Source organism: Dendronephthya gigantea, unplaced genomic scaffold, assembly GCF_004324835.1.
Source record: "Dendronephthya gigantea isolate DGI-Jeju-01 unplaced genomic scaffold, DenGig_1.0 000250F, whole genome shotgun sequence".
NCBI lineage: Eukaryota > Metazoa > Cnidaria > Anthozoa > Malacalcyonacea > Nephtheidae > Dendronephthya > Dendronephthya gigantea.
Window position 1 is genome coordinate 117170 of NW_021163260.1, and position 25809 is coordinate 142978.

Sequence of the window (25809 nt, forward strand, 5' to 3'; positions counted from 1 at the left end):
AGGAGCGGGTCGAGGAAGGGGGGCTTGCGGGACTTCTGGGGCGGTTCACAGGGGGCGATTGGACTGGGGTAAGCGGTTGCTGGTCATGGCGGTGCTTGTCTAAGTGCCCTTGCTTCTCGGCAGCAGAAAGGGAAAGATCACAAACAGCGCAATGGTAGACCATCTCTAGGGCATACTCGGGGTGTTGGCGTTTAAAATGGGTGAGAAAACCACGTTCTGTCATCACATGTTTTGAATGATGCTTGCAGAGAGGGCATTTAAGGTTTTGATGCCGGAGGTGTAGTTCAAAGGAAACAGTGACGGGATCCTGGTCCAATGGGACAATGTGGTTGAAACTCTCGATGTGAATCCGTTGGTTGCGCAGGGATGCGAAGGTGTTGGCGCATGTTCCACAGCCCAGCTTGCACTTCTTAGTTGGTTTACTTGCCGAGGGGTTATCTTTAGGATCCATCGATGCCATAGAGCAAAAGGAAACTCAAGGAGAAAGGCTCTTAAAGGTTGGGACAGTTTGTCCGATAAAGATACTTAAAAGGGGATAAACATACACGTCTGGTGAAACCAATGGGCATGAAATGTTGTGTTTTTGTGGCAGAGAAACCGAAAAGCCAAATCCAAGCTAGGAGCGACCCCTATTCACAACAAATAGTGTCCCTCTAGAATTTCCTCAAACTCTGCAAGCGCAGAGGAGACCTAGCTTGGCAACTATTTTGCCCGATATTCGTGAACACCGTAGTCGAGGCACGGATGTACTAGTCCGGGTCACAAATATCGCGAATATAGCTTTGTGGGTCGAGGTCACACGTATAGTTGACTGCCACTCGGAGATATTCGAAAAGGCACGGCAAAATAGTTGGTTCCGAACTCTCAAACGCGGCGTGAGCCGGGGAGAAACATACTGCTAAAGAGCCGAAAATCAAAACAAACAAACCAAATTTTGAATAAATTAAGACCTTGAACTCGGAGCGAACCTACCGCAGTAGAAGTAGGTTAACTAACTATAACTCAAACCTTCGGATAAGGGAAGCCGAGAACAAGAAATTATATAGAAAGTAGCGTTTGAATAGCCTCGCGGGAAAAAAAAACCTTGCGGATCAAGGGAAAAACACGGCACTAAACAAACCTCACAAACTATACAATTTAGCCGGAAATACTCAAACTCGGACAGGAGCTCCGAGGAATTAAAAATTTAGATAAACACAACACGAGGCGGGAAAGCGTTCCTAAAGAAACGACCAAGTGTTATGAGGAGACCAAAAGGCGAACTGAGTGTCTCTAAAAGACCTCTCAGTTAACTTGCACAATAATGTTAAGTATCTCTAAAAGACCACTTAACTGTGGCTGCGCCGATGGTTGAGTAGCGTTTTTTAGGCGTTCAAATGAATTGAACCGGACAGTAAACAAACTGTGCCCTAAATTTGCCAGCGATCACTAAAGAACAAATGCGGCTACACTTGATCTTAGCCAAAAGGCCGAGAAGCGATAACCCGTCTTCGCCTCGCCACCAAGACTTTATTGCGCGTCGGCGAGCCCGCTCGACCCGGTGGCCGCTGCTGGTGTGCGATCGAGCGAGCTGAATCAGTCGCCGGCACGAAGAAGAAGCGAAGCAATGTCGCTGCAGCTCTCGTTATTTCGTGAACGGGTACGATGCGAGGCCGGCGGGCCGCCTACGCTTGCCGAGACGTCCTCGCGGTCACGCTTTGCTGCTGCCGCCGAGCCATTACCGTCGAGAGTTGGGGTTAGGGTTAGGGGAGCTGTTTTTTGCGGTTTTTTCGGTCATTTGCTTTCACAACAGTTCCGAAAGGTAGTTGGTTATTTATTCATCTACGTCGATGTGTTGCCTCGCAAGAGTTGTGGTGCTGTGGTATGTGCTGATATCCGAGACGTTGTTATATATAGTGTGACGAACCTCTCGACGCTGCGGTAGCGGTGTAGTAATGTATATACAGTAATGGCACGCCATCCGTCGATCGGTAGCGAGAGTTGATCAATGGGTGTCGAATTTCAAACGATTTTCCGAGATTCCGATTTTCCGAGTTATAAAATCAAGTCAAGTTGTATTATCTTTCACACGCACGCACGCACGCGGCGGCGGCGGCACATTAATAATTGTCGCTGCTTCGCCGTTTTAGACTTGTTGTTTTTTCGATTTTTCACTTTTGAATTACGAAGAAGGGAGAAGGGGACGAGCGCGAACGCAGGTCCCCACTACCAGAAATTATACGCTCGAGTTACCCACATTAGGGGTAATCGCAGGAGTCAACCCAGTCGAAGTGCAATGAAAGGGCCTCATCCTGAGAGGACCTCCTAGTTGATCAAGGTGCCTCTCGCGTCAGGTAAGTATGCTTTTGCGGCAGCGCCGTTGACTTATAATTGTGGCGACGAAGCGTTTCGATCGCGGTCGTTAACGTTACAGTAGTGAATAATATTCATACAAGTACGTACGTTCGCCGTTTCGGTTATCAATGCGGTGGCTGTTCGTAACTGGTTTCCCGATCGATCGAGGAGTCCGGCTTCGGCGGCGGCGGTTCGTCTGAAATGGAAAGCGGCCATGAGTTGATATGTGAGGTTTAACTGTAGCGAAACAGAATTTTAGAAAGAACAATGCGAATTAAGTTATTGCATTGAATAATAATAATAGAACCGGTTGCATGACTGAATATGAGATAGATAGTTACTAGATCGGATACTATAGATGATAAAATCACTTATACCGAGCGAGTTTTTTGTTTCGATTCAAATTGTGGTTATTATTCTTCCCCCGTTGAGGGAAGAGGGCCGTACTCGGATGTAGTGCAATACCGAGACAACCCGTGGCCAGGGGAAGCAAGCTTCAATCCAGGGCCGAAGGCCAAAAATCAGTTTAATATATGAGTTAGGCATTGCCTAACATATCAGATATTAAGCTGATAAGAACAGAGTTCTTATCTTGGGCCGAAACATTCATATCTACGAAAATTTGTTGTTTTGAAATTTGAAAATTAATCGAAAATAAGAGATACAGGCTCATAGTGCGTCCTATATTCAAGTGCCAAATGGTTTGCCTTAATGGCATCTCAGTGTTCATGTGACCTAATTAGTGCAGTCAAACGGATAGAGAGGGGACTCAGTTAACCATGAGATATGCAAAAGAAAAATTAGATAAAAAAGTGCCTGGGGATGGCAAAATAAGTAAAATGAAACTTGTCCGATAATCGGAAAAACCATAAGCGTGAGGTGAGTAAAGGGGGCAATCAAAGGTTAAAAGTGAAAATAACAGATATTTAAGGAAGGACATCATCGCAGCCGAGGTGCTGGCGATAGATGTCGTTGACCCTTGGATGACGTCGGAGCAGCATAATTGCGAAAGAGGTTAGCGTGGGGTCATCTTGAGGGCAGACAGGACACGTTCATGCCAGGATGCCATGCACCGAGTGCGCCAACTGCGAAACCAAAGACATCGCAGGTTTGCCTTGAGATTCGAAGAAGGTTTAAGATGGTCAATTTGAGTTCTTTGCGTGAAACAGCTTCTTCGAGGGCTTCTGACCGTTTCGAAAGGGCAGCAGACATCGATTATGGTGACGGGTTGTTGGAACAATGACGATGTCAGGCGAACTGAAGAGCCACTGTCTTGGACGGTTTATCAGTGGAGATGGAGCCCGATCGGACAGCGTGGTGAGGCGGTCAACGATTCTATTGTGCCGGGTGGTTATGGCGACCAGGGTGGCAATGGCAGAGAACGTGAGGCAGGGTTTCGTCAGCATCACAGTGGCGGCAGGTTTTCGAACAGTCGGACCATCGACTTTTGATGCTGGTTGAGGAGGCAGTTAGGCGCGCACGGTGGATAAATCTCCAATCTTTAAAGCGGATGTTAATCCGGTGTATAGCCAGTTGGAGCCAGGCAAATTTATCATGGTGAGGGTGCGAGACTTTGCCTTGGTCGCGGAGATCCTGGAGGATGGGCGGCATGAACGACTAGGTGTAGGAACCGACAAACATCTTTTGCTTGGATATGGTCAGGATAATCTGGCGCAGTGATGGTGGGGACCCACATCGGGCACGTGGATTGTGATGGGGATGGATTCGTAGCCTGACGTGTTCGGGTCCAAAGGGACCAGTTCGGGATCGAATTTTCAAGGCGACGATCGGGGGTGTTTGATAGGAAACAGGAGATTAGTGCTGGGGTAGGATCTGACTGAGATGCAAACCTAACAGTTTGGCGGAGTTCTCTCTGGCAACAGCAGCTACCGTGGGATCATCAGAGGCGAGCATTCGAGTTGCTTGAACAATCGTTTGGATGTGGTTCTCACGAAGGGTCGACAAGGGCAAGGCCACCCGCTTGCTTCGAGGCAAAGATGTAATGGGGTGATGCACGGTTTGGCAGGGAGCATATGGCTTTGACAGTTTTCGTGAGTTGGGATCGGTAGGCTTGAAGAGCTTTGGTGGGGGGATCGGTGGAACGTAGGACATAGGTGAGGCAGGGTTGAATAAAAGTTCTTATGGCATCCAGCTTCTGCCAAGGGGATAGCAAAGAGAGTTCGATTTTCTCCAGTTTGGATGTGAGTTTATCGACGAGGGTATGGAGGTCGGCGATGTTGGGGATAAGTCCAATGGGAACACCCAGGTAACGGTAGTGGTCTTCACGTTGCAAGGCAGGGATTTGTGTTCCATGAACTCGGAAGGTATTGCTCTGAACGCGAGGGGTAGTTTTGGCGAGCGAGAGGCTGGCACATTTGTCTGGTCGGAACTCCAGAGAGAGGCTATCAGCAGCTGATGTGACAGTATCTAGGAGGATTTGTAGGGTTTCCTTGTTTCGGGCGAGGATTACAATGTCATCCGCATAGGCTAGGATTGAGATAGGGCAGCCATTGTGTTTGAGAGGGCCGCGAGGAAGGGAGGAAGCTTTGGCAACACATTTCCGGAGGATTAGCTCGACGGCGAGGTTAAAGAGTATTGCGCTGAGGGGACAGCCTTGCTTTACGCCAGAGTGGATGTGGATTGGAGCTGTTTTGCCAAGAGGGGTGACGACTTCGGTTGTGGCGCCGGTGTACGCATTTTGTATCATTGATACAAGGTCAGAGGGGAAGCCCATGTGTGTGAGAGTGGTGAGTAAAGCTGAGTGGGGGATACTGCCGAAGGCATTGCGGATATCCAACCAGGCGAGACAGAGGGGTCGAGGTTGTCTGCGAGCATCGTTCACAATGGACTCAAGAAGAAAGGCATGTTCATAGCATCCTTCGCTTGGGCGGGCACTCTTCTGTTGTGGCGATAGGAGGTTGTTGGAAATGGCGAATGAGGTCATGCGTTTGGCAAGGATGGCCATTAATAATTTGTACAGGCATGGACATGAGGGCAATTGGTCGGAAATTGCTGGGGTCTGAGGTGCTCTCCTTTTTGTGTATGAGTATGGTGGTGGCAGTTTTCCATGCCTGAGGGACGTCCTTGGCGAGGAAGCAATGTCGAAACATTTTGGCCAAGATTTCACATTTTGGGTCTAGGAGGCGTAGATGGCGATATTCAAGGCGGTCTTTGCCAGGTGCAGAGTTTGCCATCGATCGAAGTTTGGTGGCGAGTTCCTCAGGTGATGGTGGTGTGAAGAGGGATTCATCCGTGTCTGCAGTGGGTACGAAGGCAGCGAGTTCTTCTCGGAGTTTGGCAATGTTGCAATTTCGGGGGCCAAAAGTTTGGGTGAAAAAGGCTGTGGCTTCATCAAGGGTGCCATCAAAGCCTGGACTTTCATCTCCGAACACTTGTCGGGCAGCTCGTTTTTTAGAGATGCGGTAGAGGTGTTGCAGGCGTTTTGCCGCCGTGGGATCGCCTGGCAACGGACGCCGGCGGTCGATGGGAGGTCTGGCACTTGGTCGGTCAGGTCGTCTCTGGGTCGGACGTCGTCGCTGTTGGGAAGAGATGTTCCGAGCAAGGTCAACAGCTTCCGAGGTGAATTGCCGCGTAAGTTGTTCGAAATCATCGAAGGCTAGTTCCTGATCGAATTCTAGGGAGAATCGGTTTCGGAAATCGTGGAGGGATGTGGTAGTATTGGTGGATGGGAAGGAGGCGGTTGTGGGATCTTCGATGAGTGGACTGGGGTCAGGTGGAGGGTTGACTGGTGGAGGGATTACTGGTGGTTGGGTTGTTGGAAGAGAGCTGGGTCGGGGTGGGGGAGTTTGAGGTTCATCAGTGATCGGGAGGTCTTCAATGGTGGGTTGGGTGGGTTCAAAGTAATCCATTGCTCGTGGACGGTGGTTGAGGGGGGAAGGTTGGCGTGTGCTAGGGTAGTGAGGTGATTGCGATGTGCTGATGTTTGCCATCTGCGGTGGGGTAGCAGGGGAAGGGGTTGATGGATTGGCTTGTGGAAGAGGGGTGGGTTCAGGGATATCTTCACAAGCATCGAGAAACCGTTGGAGCAAGGCAGCATTGGTTTCAGGGGAAGGGGAAAGGAAAATAGGGGAAGGGAATGACGGGGAGAACGGTTGTTGCGTGTTCGGTAGCTCTTGGGTGGATTGGGATTCTGAGGGCTCGGAGGGTTGGGGGATAATGGGGAGGGAGGATGGTGGTGATGCGGGGGAGGAAACCGACGAGGAACCAGACGATGAGGAGCTCGACGGCGAGTTGCCAGCTGGTGCAGAAGGTAAGGCAGCAGAAGGTGTCAGTGGAAGCTTGTTGGTTCGGTGAGCTTCAAAATGTTTGGGGACTTCACTTTCGTCCATCACTTCCATGCATACAGAGCACGTGTAGGCAATCGTAAGTTTATATGTAGGCAGATGCCGGGTGAAGTGGGTTATGAGACTTCGCGGTGACTTGGTTCTTTTCGCTTTGAAGGGACACAATGGACATCTGAGAGACTGCTGTCGGAGATGTAGCAGAAACGGGACTGTGATTTCAGCGGTTTCAGTCAGTTCGTGCTTATATCTCATCAGGTGGATATGTCGGGTCCGTTGGTTCGCGAAGGTTTTTTCGCAAGTGCCGCAACTAAGTCGATCCAATAGGGGTCGATTGCCGGGAAGAGTTGGCAAAGTATCATGTGGGGTTGCCATCATGATAGGACTTTACTTTCTTACGTAACCGAACAAAGAATTGTAGCCGAGGGGGGTATATAAAAAGTAAGCCAGGGATTCAAAAACGTCTGGTGAAACCAATGGGCATGAAATGTTGTGTTTTAGTGGCAGAAAATCGAAAAGCCAAAACCAAGCTAGGAGCGACCCCTATTCACAACAAATAGTGTCCCTCTAGAATTTCCTCAAACTCTGCAAGCGCAGAGGAGACCTAGCTTGGCAACTATTTTGCCCGATATTCGTGAACACCGTAGTCGAGGCACGGATGTACTAGTCCGGGTCACAAATATCGCGAATATAGCTTTGTGGGTCGAGGTCACACGTATAGTTGACTGCCACTCGGAGATATTCGAAAAGGCACGGCAAAATAGTTGGTTCCGAACTCTCAAACGCGGCGTGAGCCGGGGAGAAACATACTGCTAAAGAGCCGAAAATCAAAACAAACAAACCAAATTTTGAATAAATTAAGACCTTGAACTCGGAGCGAACCTACCGCAGTAGAAGTAGGTTGACTATATTTAACTCAAACCTTCGGATAAGGGAAACCGAGAACAAGAAATTGTATAGAAAGTATCGCTTGAATAGCCTCGCGGGAAAAAACCTTGCGGATCAAGGGAAAAACACGGCACTAAACGAACCTCACAAACTATACAATTTAGCCGGAAAATGCTCAAACAATTTAGATAAACACAACACAAGGCGGGAAAGCGTTCCTAAAGAAACGACCAAGTGTTATGAGGAGACCAAAAGGCGAACTGAGTGTCTCTAAAAGACCTCTCAGTATACTTGCACAATAATGTTAAGTATCTCTAAAAGACCACTTAACTGTGGCTGCGCCGATGGCTGAGTAGCGTTTTTTAGGCGTTCAAATAAATTGAACCGGACAGTAAACAAACTGTGCCCTAAATTTGCCAGCGATCACTAAAGAACAAATGCGGCTACACTTGATCTTAGCCAAAAGGCCGAGAAGCGATAACCCGTCTTCGCCTCGCCACCAAGACTTTATTGCGCGTCGGCGAGCCCGCTCGACCCGGTGGCCGCTGCTGGTGTGCGATCGAGCGAGCTGAATCAGTCGCCGGCACGAAGAAGAAGCGAAGCAATGTCGCTGCAGCTCTCGTTATTTCGTGAACGGGTACGATGCGAGGCCGGCGGGCCGCCTACGCTTGCCGAGACGTCCTCGCGGTCACGCTTTGCTGCTGCCGCCGAGCCATTACCGTCGAGAGTTGGGGTTAGGGTTAGGGGAGCTGTTTTTTGCGGTTTTTTTCGGTCATTTGCTTTCACAACAGTTCCGAAAGGTAGTTGGTTATTTATTCATCTACGTCGATGTGTTGCCTCGCAAGAGTTGTGGTGCTGTGGTATGTGCTGATATCCGAGACGTTGTTATATATAGTGTGACGAACCTCTCGACGCTGCGGTAGCGGTGGTAGTATATGTATATACAGTAATGGCACGCCATCCGTCGATCGGTAGCGAGAGTTGATCAATGGGTGTCGAATTTCAAACGATTTTCCGAGATTCCGATTTTCCGAGTTATAAAATCAAGTCAAGTTGTTATTATCTTTCACACGCACGCACGCACGCGGCGGCGGCGGCACATTAATAATTGTCGCTGCTTCGCCGTTTTAGACTTGTTGTTTTTCGATTTTTCACTTTTGAATTACGAAGAAGGGAGAAGGGACGAGCGCGAACGCAGGTCCCCACTACCAGAAATTATACGCTCGAGTTACCCACATTAGGGGTAATCGCAGGAGTCAACCCAGTCGAAGTGCAATGAAAGGGCCTCATCCTGAGAGGACCTCCTAGTGATCAAGGTGCCTCTCGCGTCAGGTAAGTATGCTTTTGCGGCAGCGCCGTTGACTTATTAATTGTGGCGACGAAGCGTTTCGATCGCGGTCGTTAACGTTACAGTAGTGAATAATATTCATACAAGTACGTACGTTCGCCGTTTCGGTTATCAATGCGGTGGCTGTTCGTAACTGGTTTCCCGATCGATCGAGGAGTCCGGCTTCGGCGGCGGCGGTTCGTCTGAAATGGAAAGCGGCCATGAGTTGATATGTGAGGTTTAACTGTAGCGAAACAGAATTTTAGAAAGAACAATGCGAATTAAGTTATTGCATTGAATAATAATAATATAGAACCGGTTGCATGACTGAATATGAGATAGATAGTTACTAGATCGGATACTATAGATGATAAAATCACTTATACCGAGCGAGTTTTTTGTTTCGATTCAAATTGTGGTTATTATTCTTCCCCCGTTGAGGGGAAGAGGGCCGTACTCGGATGTAGTGCAATACCGAGACAACCCGTGGCCAGGGCGAAGCAAGCTTCAATCCCAGGGCCGAAGGCCAAAAATCAGTTTAATATATGAGTTAGGCATTGCCTAACATATCAGATATTAAGCTGATAAGAACAGATACTACACTTGATCTCTTTTTGTGAAATCGAATCGGCTACTAGGATCTGCCACGGGCATATGGCGATGCAATGATCCCATACCGATCAGTGCTGATTCACTTGACCTCGTAAGTGCACTGAGGACCAAGATTTGATACGCCACGTGCAAACTCGTTTACATCACAAAGCCCGTGATTGCCCTCTGTCATCCATTGCTATCAGATTAGGCGCATCAGTTGAGTCATCTGCAAATTGTCAGATTCCACTTCCTTTGCTACCTTAACCATCAGCAACTTCCGAGTCCTAAGATCAACACTAGTAACTTGTGGTACCACAAGCACTACACTTGATCTTAGCCAAAAGGCCGAGAAGCGATAACCCGTCTTCGGCTCGCCACCAAGACTTTATTGCACGTCGGCGAGCCCGCTCGACCCGGTGGCCGCTGCTGGTGTGCGATCGAGCGAGCTGAATCAGTCGCCGGCACGAAGAAGAAGCGAAGCAATGTCGCCGCAGCTCTCGTTATTTCGTGAACGGGTTCGATGCGAGGCCGGCGGGCCGCCTACGCTTGCCGAGACGTCCTCGCGGTCACGCTTTGCTGCTGCTGCCGCCGCCGAGCCATTCTATATTGTCGAGAGTTGGTTAACAACGATGATCGTGAAGCTGTTTTTTGCGGTTTTTTTATCAGTTCCGATAGATAGTTGCTTATTCATTTATCTACGTCGATGTGTTGCCTCGCAAGAGTTGTGGTGCTGTGGTATGTGCTGATATCCGAGACGTTGTTATATATAGTGTGACGAACCTCTCGACGCTGCGGTAGCGGTGGTAGTATATGTATATGTATGTAGTACCGGCACGCCATCCGTCGATCGGTAGCGAGAGCTAATCAATAGGTGTCAAATTTCAAACGATTTTCCGAAATTCGGTTACACTTAATAACTTGTGACAACCCGGCGGCGGCACCGTTGTTAAAAAATCAAGTTGTTATTAGCTTTCACACGACGCACGCTTCTGAGTTTTAGATTTGTTTTTCTTTTTTGTTTGAATCATGAATAAGATGTGGTTGACGAAGGGGGAGAAGGGGACGAGCGCGAACGCAGGTCCCCACTACCAGAAATTATACGCTCGAGTTACCCACATTAGGGGTAATCGCAGGAGTCAACCCAGTCGAAGTGCAATGAAAGGGCCTCATCCTGAGAGGACCTCCTAGTTGATCAAGGTGCCTCTCGCGTCAGGTAAGTTTTATTTTGAACTTGGTAAATCCTTTCCTACTGAGGAAAGTGCAATGGATTTAACCAAAATCGAGGAGGGTGCGACCGGCACGCAAACGAGCTAGGGGGACGATCCCTACCACCTCTTTAAATACACCCGCTATTATTTATTGACGCGGTGGGCATATTTAAACCTATTGGTAAAAATAAGAAAAAATATGAAGAGTTAAGATATTAATATATAGAGTTAAAAAAGAAGACCAGCTTCTCGCCTTCAAAGTGCCCAAAAGTTTTCTTTGCAAGCCATTCCATCTCAAAGGTCTTAAAATCATTAACAGAACGGCAACGGCGAGCAAGGACACGAAGAAGAAATTTGATTCTCTCTATCACAGCTTGTAAAATCTCTGCCTCCGTCCGCACGATGTTCCGAAATCGAAAATCGCACCTTGAAACCCATAAGTGATGTTTGACCACCTGAAGCATCCACTTGATGACGATAGGGACGTCGGGACGACTCTGCTTACAGAGGCCAAACAACAACTCTTTGACGGTGAACGGTTCCGCATTCTTGTCGACCAGCAACAGATGGTAATGTACCCATCCCAGCAGAATTTGGGCATACGAGCACTCGAAGAAAAGATGTTCCGGAGTTTCGTCAGCTGCACGGCAATGGCATTGGAGGTCTATGTTGGCCATCCCGAAAGAAGTAACGAGACGGGAGGCCGTGTACAGAACTCCGTGCGCGATCTTCCAGTTCACATCAACTATGGGCCGGTCCAGGGATGTAGCATGGATTTGATTCCATGTCTCAGACCAGTAAAGGTGGCCATAGGATGGTAAGAACTTGCCGATACAGTGAGGCTCGTGCTGAATTCTGTTTCGACCGATGACGTAGGTCGAACGGGAGGTGACATCAAACAGGACGCGAGGTCTTGGAGTAGAGACCCTAAGTGATGGAACGCCCGATATAGTTCCACCGTCGAAAGTGGACCAGGCACGTGCGATTTGTTGATAGTATGGAGGGAGGAGAGAAAGTAACTGACGAGTGTGGTTACTCGTAGCGAAAAATTGTGCTGGATAGAGAGAAGTACAAGAAATCAGAAAGAAACTAAAAAAGGCCTTCCAATTGCCAGGGGTGAGCATGAAATAGCGGCGGACCCATTGAACAGAGAACGCCAGCGCTTTCAGTTCAAAGTCTATTACTCCAAACCCACCCTGACTCTTGGGAAGACAAACGGTTTTCCTGGCCACAAGCTCCTTGCGACCAGACCAAAAGAAACCCCAGACTGCCTTTTTCAAGCGGCGACAAGCCCAATCTGGGATCACAAAGTTATGACAAAGATGCCAAATTTGGCTGAGAGCAAGGGTATTTATAACAGTTGCCTTGCCCTGCAAGGTCAATTGACGACCCTTCCATGAGGCCAGGCGAGACTCGACTTTCGCAACCGGAGCTTCCCAGGTGGCGACGGAATAGTCACCAGCGCTGAAGGTTGCTCCAAGAAGTGGGAGTTCTTTAACCCACTGGATACCCCATGGAGAGTCTTGGCGATCCTTCCAAGCTCCCAACCAAAGACCCTTAGATTTTGTGCGGTTTAGCTTTGCACCGGAGGCGAGCTCGTACTGTGCATAGACTCCGAAAGCAGCCTCGAAAGAACCGTCCGTCGTGATGGCAATTGACGTGTCGTCGGCATAGCCGGAACACTTGAAGAAAGTATCACGCCCCGGCAAGGCTACTCCCGGAATATCTGGGCAAGCACGGATGGCAACAGCTAAAACCTCGATGCAAAGCACGTAAAGAAGGGGTGATAACGGACACCCTTGTCGAACACCCCTAGAGGGGGAGAAAAAAGAAGAAGTCCAACCATTGATGACAACGGCAGACTCAATGTTTGTATAAAAAAGGTTGATCCATCGCCGGAAGGACTCGCCAAAACCGAAGCGCTCCAGAACCCGCTGGAGGAAAGCCCAGTTAACGCGATCAAAGGCCTTCTCTTGGTCTAGAGAGAGAATGGCCAAGGGCATGTCGGATCGGTCGGCGTACTCGATAAGGTCTCTCACCAGCGAGAGATTTTCCGAGATTGTGCGGCCAGGAATGCCACACGTTTGATCCGAACCGACGATGGATCCTAAAACACGCAACAGCCTACCACTCAAAGCTCTGGTGGCAATCTTATAATCCACGTTGAGGAGGCTGATGGGACGATAGTTCTTTGTTTCCAAATGGTCACCTTTTTTATATAGCACTATGATGAGGCCACGTTTCTGAGATGTAGATAAGCAGCCCTCATCATAGGCAATATTCAAAACACGGACAAGATCTGCTCCGAGGTCATCCCAAAAGTGGAGGAAAAACTCCATCGGGAAGCCATCCGAACCTGGGGTCTTGCCACGTGACATGCCAGAGAGAGCCCGAAAACACTCCTGGCTTGATAATTTTCCCTCGCAAGACTCCATGTCTGCCTTGCTGAGGGAGCGTTTCAAATTTCTCAACATTTCCTCCTGCGCGGTGGTGTCACACACCTCGGTGGTAAAGAGCCGCTCGTAGTACCGCTGCCACGTACCCAAAATGTCAAAAGGGTCGTGATGAATGATGCCAGAGTCGGGGTCACGTATCTTGGCGATGGATTGCTTAGCCCTGTGCTTCTTCTCCAAACTGAGAAAGAAGCTGGACGACGTCTCCCCCTCCTCTGCCCAGCGTACACGAGAGCGAACTTGGGAGGCCTTTGCCTCCCTGAGGTGAATGGCACGCAGCTGCTCTTGCAGCGAGCAAAGTTGGGCAAAAGCAGAAGAATCACCCGCATCGAAAAGAGACTGTAGGCTCTTGATTTGCCTCTCTAAATGCTTCTTCTCCTTCGACTGACCGGCAGCCTTGGAGCGAGCGAAGGAACGAGTGATCTCCCGCAGATAAAACTTCCCCTGATCCCACCAATCACGGGAGGAACTATAGATAGAAGGGTTTTCCTGGCCCTGCCAAAAAGACCAAAAGGATCGCACAAGCTTGCCATAGTCTGGATCCTCCAATAGGGAAGTATTAAATTTCCAAACCCCTGGACCACGAACAAAAAAGTCACCGACGTTAAAATTAACCAATAGATAACGGTGGTCAGAAAAGAAACAGGGTTGATATTCGCAGCTAACAATGGACTGCTCAAAAATAGTGGGAGCCCACACCATGTCAATACGGGAGGAGAATTCTCCTGAAGCATGGTCCCAAGAAAAGGTGGTGTCTGAAGGGTGAAGGGTCCTCCACACAGGATATGTTTGCGTGGCAGATAGCAGAGACTGTAAGGCTGCAACACTCTCCTGCCTCAGCGAGTTCTTTGATGTTCCAGTATAGGACCTGCGACGCCGGCGATCCAAATTCGGATCAAGCACGGCGTTAAAATCGCCACCAATATACGTTGGTGATGAGAGGTCCATCAGATCGGCAACTGAAGCAAAGAAGGTGTTGCGCGCCGGGTTTGTGTTCGGCGCATATAGCGAGACGAAACGAATCTTATTATCATCTAGCGTAATTTCTGCCTGAACAAAACGACCCTGGTCATCCCTACGGACTTCACAAATCGAAAACTTTTTGTTTACTATAACAGCAACCCCACAACGTTTCGTTGAAATGGAAGATGAGGCTACTGAGAAATCGGTATTGCGGAACCAACTCTTAATGACGGCATGAGAGGCGGCATGAGTTTCCTGCAAACATACCACATCAACTCTCATGCATTTCAACCAGTCAATAAAAGCGGTCCGCTTCAAATGGTCATTAAGACCATTAATGTTCAGGCTCAGCAGCCTGTACATTAGAAAATGAAGATAAAACACCAGACTCCTGCGAAGAAGCAGGAAGTGCTGGGAAAGCAGAGGGGGGAGAAACGAACTCCGCCTCAGAAAAATAATGGTCGCTGGCCTCCTGATGGAAAAGAAGGTTCAGCGACGACTCCTCAGTAGAGGAGAGGGAACGAATTGAGCCTGGGTGGAAAGAAGGCGTCGATAAAGGTCCTTCGGAATGAACACTCCGAGGACCGGAAACTATAAAAGGAGACTCGACCTGCGAGTCAAGGCCACGCAATGATGGCACGGAAGAAGATGCTGCAGATGATGCCCCGGCAACAGGAGCAGAAGAACGAACCAGCATTCCCCCCACTGATTTCGGAGTACCGTCCTCATCAGAGAAACGGTAATCCAAGGGGACAATTGCCGATTCGGCGTCAACCACTCGAGGTGTAGCTGGGGGTGAGGAAAACTCTCCCTCTGAAGCCTGCGAGGATGATTCCGAGAGCACTGGCTGAGGTGTTGAGACAACCGGTGTTCTCTTTGGAGAAGGCAAGGCTTTCAACTCCGCGGATTGAACAGTCGGAGAGACGACCAATATGGTGTCAACGACCGACTGTCCAAGGACATCCAAATCGTTTAGGTCCTCCAGACGGTCTTGGAGGGCCTGAAAACGATTAGCTGTTGGAATAGCTGGGATGTCCAACGTAGCAGGAAGAGGAAGAGAAACAGCACTATTTGTGGCCGTAGATGGAGCAGCAGGTGAAGCACGCTTTGTCTCAATAAGAGAAGAGCGATTGATTTTACGCCGCTTAGTGATCCCTTTATGGATAAGGTTATCCTTCTTAGGGGGGCGAGGCTTAACAACCCTATGCTCCACTATAGATACCTGACGTACACAGGTAAAAGAGCCATCGAGGGTGACCGACTCTGAGCTGGAGAACTGGCTGATGCAGATTGATAGCCCCGACCTATTATCCGATGGAGCTTCCGAAGAAAACTCCATCGGCACAGCGGAAGTCTGAGATGGAGTTGCAGACTCTACCACACGTAAAGGTACGGGGTGGGCTTGAGCATCAGCCACAATAGCGTCCTCGCGGTCACAAGCATCCATCGCCCGACCGGCGGACAAGGAAGATTTTGCACGCTTGGAGCGAGGAGGAAGAGACAATCCCTTGGAGGCAGGCCTATCGGATTTGTCTTTAACAACTGGACACTGACGAGGCAAGTGTCCAAAAGACTTGCAGCCAAAACAGTACTTTGGCTGGCCACGATACTTCACTGCACAGGAAAAGTTAGCAATTTGAAGCACGGGCGGGATAGGCTTTAATACAGACATTGTCACCATACGGGTCCCTGTTTTGATATTCGGATATTTGCGAACAGCAAGGTGCTGAACGCGAGAGACACGACCGAATGGTGACAACGCATTAACAAAATAATTGTCCGGCATATGGATTGGCGCACGGTCAACAATGACACGTGTTAGTGTTTCATATGCCGGTGTGGGTGTGATGGTAACGCCACGAAAACTTAAACCATTAATTTGGTAGTTTGAATTAACAGACTCTGCCTTAAAATCAACGCGGAAACAATGTTCCGGCAGAGCCTGCACACACAAAACCTTGTTTGCACCAATGGCATCAATCAAGGCCACTCTAACATCTTTAATGCCCTCCTTTGATATTAAACGGGCCGGGATTTTGAAAATGGATGATGTTTTATTCCACTTTGCAAAATCCTCGGCGGTGAAATTAGGGCAAGACATTTTAAAAATTATTAAACAAACAACGGCCACAGACAAAAACAGAAATACCAGAAACTGGTGTAGTAAAAGGCCGAGAAAAGAACAAACGGTGTTTAAAACAAAAGAGGCTTTAAAACAACCTCAAAAAAACGCAAGGCAGTCCGGCAAAGGCAAGGACTTTGCCACCCAAATGGACACAGAAAAGGAGGTCCAGCAAAGGCTAGTCCTTTGCCCCCCTTGAAAATAGAAAACGAAAGGAGGTCCAGCAAAGGCTAGTCCTTTGCCCCCCTTGAAAAAAGACACGAAAGGAGGTCCAGCAAAGGCAGTCCTTTGCCCCCCAAGAAAAACCACACAGAAATAAGGGAGTCCAGCAAAGGCTAGTCCTTTGCCCCCCCTGGAAAACACAGAAAGGGAGTCCAGCAAAGGCAGTCCTTTGCCCCCCCAAAAAGAAACAACAAAGAAAGGGGTCCAGCAAAGGCTAGTCCTTTGCCCCCCAAATAAAATAAAATAAAATACAATAAAATTAACGAAAAGACCTACAGGGAGTCCAGCAAAGGCCGTCCTTTGCCCCCCCTGAATAAATAATCAAAGAAGAGAAAACAAGGGCCAGTAAACCTAGTGTTCACCCCCTTGGGAAAAGATACTCACTAGACTAGACACCCTAAAATTACAAGGTGCCTCTCGCGTCAGGTAAGTATGCTTTTGCGGCAGCGCCGTTGACTTATAATTGTGGCGACGAAGCGTTTCGATCGCGGTCGTTAACCGCCGCCGCGTTACAGCAGTGAATAATATTCATACAAGTACGTACGTACGCCGTTTCGGTTATCAATGCGGCTGTTCGTAACTGGTTTCCCGATCGATCGAGGAGTCCGGCGACTGCGGCTGTTCGTCTGAAAATGGAGAGCGGCATGAGTTGATGTGAGGTTTAACTCTACCGTAACGGAATTCTAGAAAGAACAATGATGCATTACATTAAGTTATTGCATTGAATAATAAATAATATAAGGGTGCATGGCTGAATATAATAGATAGATAGCTACTAGATCGGATGCTATAGATGATAAAATTACTTATACCGAGCGAGTTTTTTGTTTCGATTCAAATGATTTGATTCTTCCCCCGTTGAGGGGAAGAGGGCCGTACTCGGATGTAGTGCAATACCGAGACAACCCGTGGCCAGGGCGAAGCAAGCTTCAATCCCAGGGCCGAAGGCCAAAAATCAGTTTAATATATGAGTTAGGCATTGCCTAACATATCAGATATTAAGCTGATAAGAACAGAGTGTTTCTTATCAGTTAAAAACTTTAATGTCCAATTGGTCCGTGTGGTCCTAAGTTTTGGAAAAAAGGTCATAACAAAAAATAAAATAAAAATTGAAAAGGGATATATAGGCTCATGGTGCGTCCTATTATCCGTGAGCTAGATTCATGTTAGAAAACTGAATTTGGTTGCCGAAAAAGGATCAAACGCACCGTGTATATATGCTCGCAGTCATGGACGTGTGGCCATATATACAAGGGGATTGTAATGGTAGTGAGTTAATCGAGTGGACAAACATACAAAGATTGAGAACTAACATGTGACAAGACGTTACGGAGACATTACAACATAAGACGATTTAGGGGAGAGCATCATCGCAGCCAAGGTGCTGGCGATAGATGTCTGTGGAGCCCTGAATAACGTCAGTGCAACAAAGTTTTCGGAAAAGATTCTTGTAGCGACGTGACATGCCAAGAGCAGAGAGGACTTTCTCGTTACGAGGGTGCCAAGAGCCGAGTGCACCAACAGCAAAGCCAAAGATTTCGCAAGAGAGGCCTTGTGCCGTGAAAAACTCGCGAAGGTGCTCGTACTTGAGTTCCTTTCGGTCTATGGCATCGTCAAGGGCTTCGGCTCCATTGTCAAAGGGACAACACACATCAATGATGGTAGCACAAGTGTTGGCAGGGTCGGTAATGACGATATCCGGGCGAACGTTGGAGCCAGAGTCTGCGACTGTCTTGTCAGTGGTGACATTACCTGCGCGAACAGCATTGACAAGGCGGGAGACGATTTTATCGTGACGAGTGGTGATCGCAGGCATGTTCTGGGTACAGTGGCATAGGATATGTGGGAGTGTTTCATCCTCATTGCAATGGCGGCAGGAGGGATCGGTGTTAGACCAACGGCTTTTGACTGAGTTTGTTGGGCAGCAGTTGAGTCGGGCACGATGGATGAAACGCCAATCTTTGAACCGGACATTAAGGCCTGAGAAATGCCAAGAGGAACCATTGCCATATTGGTCGTTCTGAAGGGAGCGAGCAAGTTTGCCTTGATCGGGGAGGTCTCTGAGGATGGTAGCAGCTTTATCACGGGTTATGTTATGGAGAAAACGGCAGGCATCACGTGCTGAAACTGGCTCGGTGTATTCAGGAGTGGTTATGGTGGGAGCGCCGACATTTGGGAGGTTGATTTTGACTTGCAGACGCTTAGTGGTGGTGCGGGTACGAGTCCATAAGGAGCCGGTTCGGTACCGTAGGGAGTCAAGGCGCCGGTCTGGAGAGTTTGATCTTAGCCAAAAGGCCGAGAAGCGATAACCCGTCTTCGCCTCGCCACCAAGACTTTATTGCGCGTCGGCGAGCCCGCTCGACCCGGTGGCGGGTGTGCGATCGAGTGAGCAGAATTGGCCGGCACGAAGAAGGCAACAAGCAATGTCGCTGCAGCTCGTTATTTCGTGAACGGGTTCGATGCGAGGCCGGCGGGCCGCCTACGCTTGCCGAGACGTCCTCGCGGTCACGCTTTGCTGCTGCCGCCGAGCCATTCATTACTGTCGACAGTTAGGGTTAGGGTTAGGGGAGCTGTTTTTTGCGGTTTTCGCTCATTTGCTTTCACAACAGTTTCGATAGATAGTTGGTTATTTATTTATCTACGTCGATGTGTTGCCTCGCAAGAGTTGTGGTGCTGTGGTATGTGCTGATATCCGAGACGTTGTTATATATAGTGTGACGAACCTCTCGACGCTGCGGTAGCGGTGGTAGTATATGTATATGTATGTAGTACCGGCACGCCATCCGTCGATCGGTAGCGAGAGCTAATCAATAGGTGTCGAATTTCAAACGATTTTCCGAGATTCGGTTACGCTTAATAACTTGTGACAACCCGGCGGCGGCACCGTTGTTAAAAAATCAAGTTGTTATTAGCTTTCACACGACGCACGCTTCTGAGTTTTAGATTTGTTTTTCGATTTTTTTGTTTGAATCATGAATAAGATGTGGTTGACGAAGGGGGAGAAGGGGACGAGCGCGAACGCAGGTCCCCACTACCAGAAATTATACGCTCGAGTTACCCACATTAGGGGTAATCGCAGGAGTCAACCCAGTCGAAGTGCAATGAAAGGGCCTCATCCTGAGAGGACCTCCTAGTTGATCAAGGTGCCTCTCGCGTCAGGTAAGTATGCTTTTGCGGCAGCGCCGTTGACTTATAATTGTGGCGACGAAGCGTTTCGATCGCGGTCGTTAACGTTACAGTAGTGAATAATATTCATACAAGTACGTACGTTCGCCGTTTCGGTTATCAATGCGGTGGCTGTTCGTAACTGGTTTCCCGATCGATCGAGGAGTCCGGCTTCGGCGGCGGCGGTTCGTCTGAAATGGAAAGCGGCCATGAGTTGATATGTGAGGTTTAACTGTAGCGAAACAGAATTTTAGAAAGAACAATGCGAATTAAGTTATTGCATTGAATAATAATAATATAGAACCGGTTGCATGACTGAATATGAGATAGATAGTTACTAGATCGGATACTATAGATGATAAAATCACTTATACCGAGCGAGTTTTTGTTTCGATTCAAATTGTGGTTATTATTCTTCCCCCGTTGAGGGGAAGAGGGCCGTACTCGGATGTAGTGCAATACCGAGACAACCCGTGGCCAGGGCGAAGCAAGCTTCAATCCCAGGGCCGAAGGCCAAAAATCAGTTTAATATATGAGTTAGGCATTGCCTAACATATCAGATATTAAGCTGATAAGAACAGATACTACACTTGATCTTAGCCAAAAGGCCGAGAAGCGATAACCCGTCTTCGCCTCGCCACCAAGACTTTATTGCGCGTCGGCGAGCCCGCTCGACCCGGTGGCCGCTGCTGGTGTGCGATCGAGCGAGCTGAATCAGTCGCCGGCACGAAGAAGAAGCGAAGCAATGTCGCTGCAGCTCTCGTTATTTCGTGAACGGGTACGATGCGAGGCCGGCGGGCCGCCTACGCTTGCCGAGACGTCCTCGCGGTCACGCTTTGCTGCTGCCGCCGAGCCATTACCGTCGAGAGTTGGGGTTAGGGTTAGGGGAGCTGTTTTTTGCGGTTTTTTTCGGTCATTTGCTTTCACAACAGTTCCGAAAGGTAGTTGGTTAAATAAATCTACGTCGATGTGTTGCCTCGCAAGAGTTGTTTGTGGTGCTGTGGTATGTGCTGATATCCGAGACGTTGTTATATATAGTGTGACGAACCTCTCGACGCTGCGGTAGCGGTGGTAGTATATGTATATACAGTAATGGCACGCCATCCGTCGATCGGTAGCGAGAGTTGATCAATGGGTGTCGAATTTCAAACGATTTTCCGAGATTCCGATTTTCCGAGTTATAAAATCAAGTCAAGTTGTTATTATCTTTCACACGCACGCACGCACGCGGCGGCGGCGGCACATTAATAATTGTCGCTGCTTCGCCGTTTTAGACTTGTTGTTTTTCGATTTTTCACTTTTGAATTACGAAGAAGGGAGAAGGGGACGAGCGCGAACGCAGGTCCCCACTACCAGAAATTATACGCTCGAGTTACCCACATTAGGGGTAATCGCAGGAGTCAACCCAGTCGAAGTGCAATGAAAGGGCCTCATCCTGAGAGGACCTCCTAGTTGATCAAGGTGCCTCTCGCGTCAGGTAAGTATGCTTTTGTGGCAGCGCCGTTGACTTATAACTGTGGCGACGAAGCGTTTCGATCGCGGTCGTTCACGTTACTACATTGAATAATATTCATACAAGTACGTACGTTCGCCGTTTCGGTTATCAATGCGGCGGCTGTTCGTAACTGGTTTCCCGATCGATCGAGGAGTCCGGCGACTGCGGCGGTTCGTCTGAAATGGAAAGCGGCCGTGAGTTGATATGTGAGGTTTAACTCTACCGAAACAGAATTTTAGAAAGAACAATGCCAATTAAGTTATTGCATTGAATAATAATAATATAGAACCGGTTGCATGACTGAATATGAGATAGATAGCTACTAGATCGGATACTATAGATGATAAAATTACTTATACCGAGCGAGTTTTTTGTTTCGATTCAAATTGTGGTTATTATTCTTCCCCCGTTGAGGGGAAGAGGGCCGTACTCGGATGTAGTGCAATACCGAGACAACCCGTGGCCAGGGCGAAGCAAGCTTCAATCCCAGGGCCGAAGGCCAAAAATCAGTTTAATATATGAGTTAGGCATTGCCTAACATATCAGATATTAAGCTGATAAGAACAGAGTTCTTATCTTGGGCCGAAACATTCATATCTACGAAAATTTGTTGTTTTGAAATTTGAAAATTAATCGAAAATAAGAGATACAGGCTCATAGTGCGTCCTATATTCCAAGTGCCAAATGGTTTGCCTTAATGGCATCTCAGTGTTCATGTGACCTAATTTAGTGCAGTCAAACGGATAAGATTGAGGGGACTCAGTTAACCATGAGATATGCAAAAGAAAAATTAGATAAAAAAGTGCCTGGGGATGGCAAAATAAAAGTATAAATGAAACTTGTCCGATAATCGGAAAAAATAAGCGTGAGGTGAGTAAAGGGGGTCAATCAAAGGTATAAAAGTGAAAATAACAGATATTTAAGGAAGGACATCATCGCAGCCGAGGTGCTGGCGATAGATGTCGGTTGACCCTTGGATGACGTCGGAGCAGCATAATTTGCGAAAGAGGTTTTTGTAGCGTGGGGTCATCTTGAGGGCAGACAGGACACGTTCATTGCCAGGATGCCATGCACCGAGTGCGCCAACTGCGAAACCAAAGACATCGCAGGTTTTGCCTTGAGATTCGAAGAAGGTTTTAAGATGGTCATATTTGAGTTCTTTGCGTGAAACAGCTTCTTCGAGGGCTTCTTGACCGTTTTCGAAAGGGCAGCAGACATCGATTATGGTGACGTGGTTGTTGGAATCAATGACGATGTCAGGGCGAACTGAAGAGCCACTGTCTTGGACGGTTTTATCAGTGGAGATGGAGCCCGATCGGACAGCGTTGGTGAGGCGGTCAACGATTCTATTGTGCCGGGTGGTTATGGCGACCATGTTGGTTGGGCAGTGGCAGAGAACGTGAGGCAGGGTTTCGTCAGCATCACAGTGGCGGCAGGTTTTCGAACAGTCGGACCATCGACTTTTGATGCTGTTGGTAGGGAGGCAGTTAAGGCGCGCACGGTGGATAAATCTCCAATCTTTAAAGCGGATGTTTAATCCGGTGTATAGCCAGTTGGAGCCATTGGCAAATTTATCAGTGGTGAGGGTGCGAGAGACTTTGCCTTGGTCGCGGAGATCCTGGAGGTTATGGGCGGCATGATCACGATCTAGGTTGTGTAGGAACCGACAAACATCTTTTGCTTGGATATGGTCAGGATAATCTGGCGCAGTGATGGTTGGGGGACCCACATCGGGCACGTGGATTGTGATGGGGATGGATTTCGTAGCCTGACGTGTTCGGGTCCAAAGGGAACCAGTTCGGGATCGAATTGTTTCAAGGCGACGATCGGGGGTGTTTGATAGGAAACAGGAGATTAGTGCTGGGGTAGGATCTGACTGAGATGCAAACCTAACAGTTTGGCGGAGTTCTCTCTTGGCAACAGCAGCTACCGTGGGATCATCAGAGGCGAGCATTCGAGTTGCTTGAACAATCGTTTGGATGTGGTTCTCACGAATAGGGTCGACAAGGGCAAGGCCACCCGCTTGCTTCGAGGCAAAGATGTAATGGGGTGATGCACGGTTTGGCAGGGAGCATATGGCTTTGACAGTTTTCGTGAGTTGGGATCGGTAGGCTTGAAGAGCTTTGGTGGGGGGATCGGTGGAACGTAGGACATAGGTGAGGCAGGGTTGAATAAAAGTTCTTATGGCATCCAGCTTCTGCCAAGGGGATAGCAAAGAGAGTTCGATTTTCTCCAGTTTGGATGTGAGTTTATCGACGAGGGTATGGAGGTCGGCGATGTTGGGGATAAGTCCAATGGGAACACCCAGGTAACGGTAGTGGTCTTCACGTTGCAAGGCAGGGATTTGTGTTCCATGAACTCGGAAGGTATTGCTCTGAACGCGAGGGGTAGTTTTGGCGAGCGAGAGGCTGGCACATTTGTCTGGTCGGAACTCCAGAGAGAGGCTATCAGCAGCTGATGTGACAGTATCTAGGAGGATTTGTAGGGTTTCCTTGTTTCGGGCGAGGATTACAATGTCATCCGCATAGGCTAGGATTGAGATAGGGCAGCCATTGTGTTTGAGAGGGCCGCGAGGAAGGGAGGAAGCTTTGGCAACACATTTCCGGAGGATTAGCTCGACGGCGAGGTTAAAGAGTATTGCGCTGAGGGGACAGCCTTGCTTTACGCCAGAGTGGATGTGGATTGGAGCTGTTTTGCCAAGAGGGGTGACGACTTCGGTTGTGGCGCCGGTGTACGCATTTTGTATCATTGATACAAGGTCAGAGGGGAAGCCCATGTGTGTGAGAGTGGTGAGTAAAGCTGAGTGGGGGATACTGCCGAAGGCATTGCGGATATCCAACCAGGCGAGACAGAGGGGTCGAGGTTGTCTGCGAGCATCGTTCACAATGGACTCAAGAAGAAAGGCATGTTCATAGCATCCTTCGCTTGGGCGGGCACTCTTCTGTTGTGGCGATAGGAGGTTGTTGGAAATGGCGAATGAGGTCATGCGTTTGGCAAGGATGGCCATTAATAATTTGTACAGGCATGACATGAGGGCAATTGGTCGGAAATTGCTGGGGTCTGAGGTGCTCTCCTTTTTGTGTATGAGTATGGTGGTGGCAGTTTTCCATGCCTGAGGGACGTCCTTGGCGAGGAAGCAATGTCGAAACATTTTGGCCAAGATTTCACATTTTGGGTCTAGGAGGCGTAGATGGCGATATTCAAGGCGGTCTTTGCCAGGTGCAGAGTTTGCCATCGATCGAAGTTTGGTGGCGAGTTCCTCAGGTGATGGTGGTGTGAAGAGGGATTCATCCGTGTCTGCAGTGGGTACGAAGGCAGCGAGTTCTTCTCGGAGTTTGGCAATGTTGCAATTTCGGGGGCCAAAAGTTTGGGTGAAAAAGGCTGTGGCTTCATCAAGGGTGCCATCAAAGCCTGGACTTTCATCTCCGAACACTTGTCGGGCAGCTCGTTTTTTAGAGATGCGGTAGAGGTGTTGCAGGCGTTTTGCCGCCGTGGGATCGCCTGGCAACGGACGCCGGCGGTCGATGGGAGGTCTGGCACTTGGTCGGTCAGGTCGTCTCTGGGTCGGACGTGTCGCTGTTGGGAAGAGATGTTCCGAGCAAGGTCAACAGCTTCCGAGGTGAATTGCCGCGTAAGTTGTTCGAAATCATCGAAGGCTAGTTCCTGATCGAATTCTAGGGAGAATCGGTTTCGGAAATCGTGGAGGGATGTGGTAGTATTGGTGGATGGGAAGGAGGCGGTTGTGGGATCTTCGATGAGTGGACTGGGGTCAGGTGGAGGGTTGACTGGTGGAGGGATTACTGGTGGTTGGGTTGTTGGAAGAGAGCTGGGTCGGGGTGGGGGAGTTTGAGGTTCATCAGTGATCGGGAGGTCTTCAATGGTGGGTTGGGTGGGTTCAAAGTAATCCATTGCTCGTGGACGGTGGTTGAGGGGGGAAGGTTGGCGTGTGCTAGGGTAGTGAGGTGATTGCGATGTGCTGATGTTTGCCATCTGCGGTGGGGTAGCAGGGGAAGGGGTTGATGGATTGGCTTGTGGAAGAGGGGTGGGTTCAGGGATATCTTCACAAGCATCGAGAAACCGTTGGAGCAAGGCAGCATTGGTTTCAGGGGAAGGGGAAAGGAAAATAGGGGAAGGGAATGACGGGGAGAACGGTTGTTGCGTGTTCGGTAGCTCTTGGGTGGATTGGGATTCTGAGGGCTCGGAGGGTTGGGGGATAATGGGGAGGGAGGATGGTGGTGATGCGGGGGAGGAAACCGACGAGGAACCAGACGATGAGGAGCTCGACGGCGAGTTGCCAGCTGGTGCAGAAGGTAAGGCAGCAGAAGGTGTCAGTGGAAGCTTGTTGGTTCGGTGAGCTTCAAAATGTTTGGGGACTTCACTTTCGTCCATCACTTCCATGCATACAGAGCACGTGTAGGCAATCGTAAGTTTATATGTAGGCAGATGCCGGGTGAAGTGGGTTATGAGACTTCGCGGTGACTTGGTTCTTTTCGCTTTGAAGGGACACAATGGACATCTGAGAGACTGCTGTCGGAGATGTAGCAGAAACGGGACTGTGATTTCAGCGGTTTCAGTCAGTTCGTGCTTATATCTCATCAGGTGGATATGTCGGGTCCGTTGGTTCGCGAAGGTTTTTTCGCAAGTGCCGCAACTAAGTCGATCCAATAGGGGTCGATTGCCGGGAAGAGTTGGCAAAGTATCATGTGGGGTTGCCATCATGATAGGACTTTACTTTCT

At 49.0% G+C, this 25809-nt stretch overlaps 8 non-coding genes and 2 pseudogenes across 8 annotated transcripts; all 10 read right to left on the reverse strand.

Annotated features, from left to right (window-relative positions):
- Positions 1-2177: 2177 nt before the first annotated feature.
- Positions 2178-2341, reverse strand: LOC114540853. The gene has a single exon (XR_003689135.1). It is a non-coding gene; the product is annotated as a U1 spliceosomal RNA (small nuclear RNA).
- Positions 2342-2765: 424 nt separating this feature from the next.
- LOC114540869 lies at positions 2766-2944 on the reverse strand (annotated as a pseudogene).
- A 5756-nt stretch (positions 2945-8700) lies between these two features.
- Positions 8701-8863, reverse strand: LOC114540836. Its single transcript, XR_003689119.1, has one exon. It is a non-coding gene; the product is annotated as a U1 spliceosomal RNA (small nuclear RNA).
- Positions 8864-9291: 428 nt separating this feature from the next.
- Positions 9292-9477, reverse strand: LOC114540850. Its single transcript, XR_003689133.1, has one exon. It is a non-coding gene; the product is annotated as a U2 spliceosomal RNA (small nuclear RNA).
- Positions 9478-10501: 1024 nt separating this feature from the next.
- On the reverse strand, positions 10502-10665 carry LOC114540833. The gene has a single exon (XR_003689116.1). It is a non-coding gene; the product is annotated as a U1 spliceosomal RNA (small nuclear RNA).
- A 6610-nt stretch (positions 10666-17275) lies between these two features.
- LOC114540862 lies at positions 17276-17459 on the reverse strand. Its single transcript, XR_003689139.1, has one exon. It is a non-coding gene; the product is annotated as a U2 spliceosomal RNA (small nuclear RNA).
- A 1956-nt stretch (positions 17460-19415) lies between these two features.
- On the reverse strand, positions 19416-19579 carry LOC114540864. The gene has a single exon (XR_003689140.1). It is a non-coding gene; the product is annotated as a U1 spliceosomal RNA (small nuclear RNA).
- Positions 19580-20005: 426 nt separating this feature from the next.
- On the reverse strand, positions 20006-20197 carry LOC114540843. The gene has a single exon (XR_003689126.1). It is a non-coding gene; the product is annotated as a U2 spliceosomal RNA (small nuclear RNA).
- Positions 20198-20898: 701 nt separating this feature from the next.
- On the reverse strand, positions 20899-21062 carry LOC114540819. The gene has a single exon (XR_003689103.1). It is a non-coding gene; the product is annotated as a U1 spliceosomal RNA (small nuclear RNA).
- A 424-nt stretch (positions 21063-21486) lies between these two features.
- LOC114540865 lies at positions 21487-21667 on the reverse strand (annotated as a pseudogene).
- Between the last annotated feature and the right edge of the window lie 4142 nt (positions 21668-25809).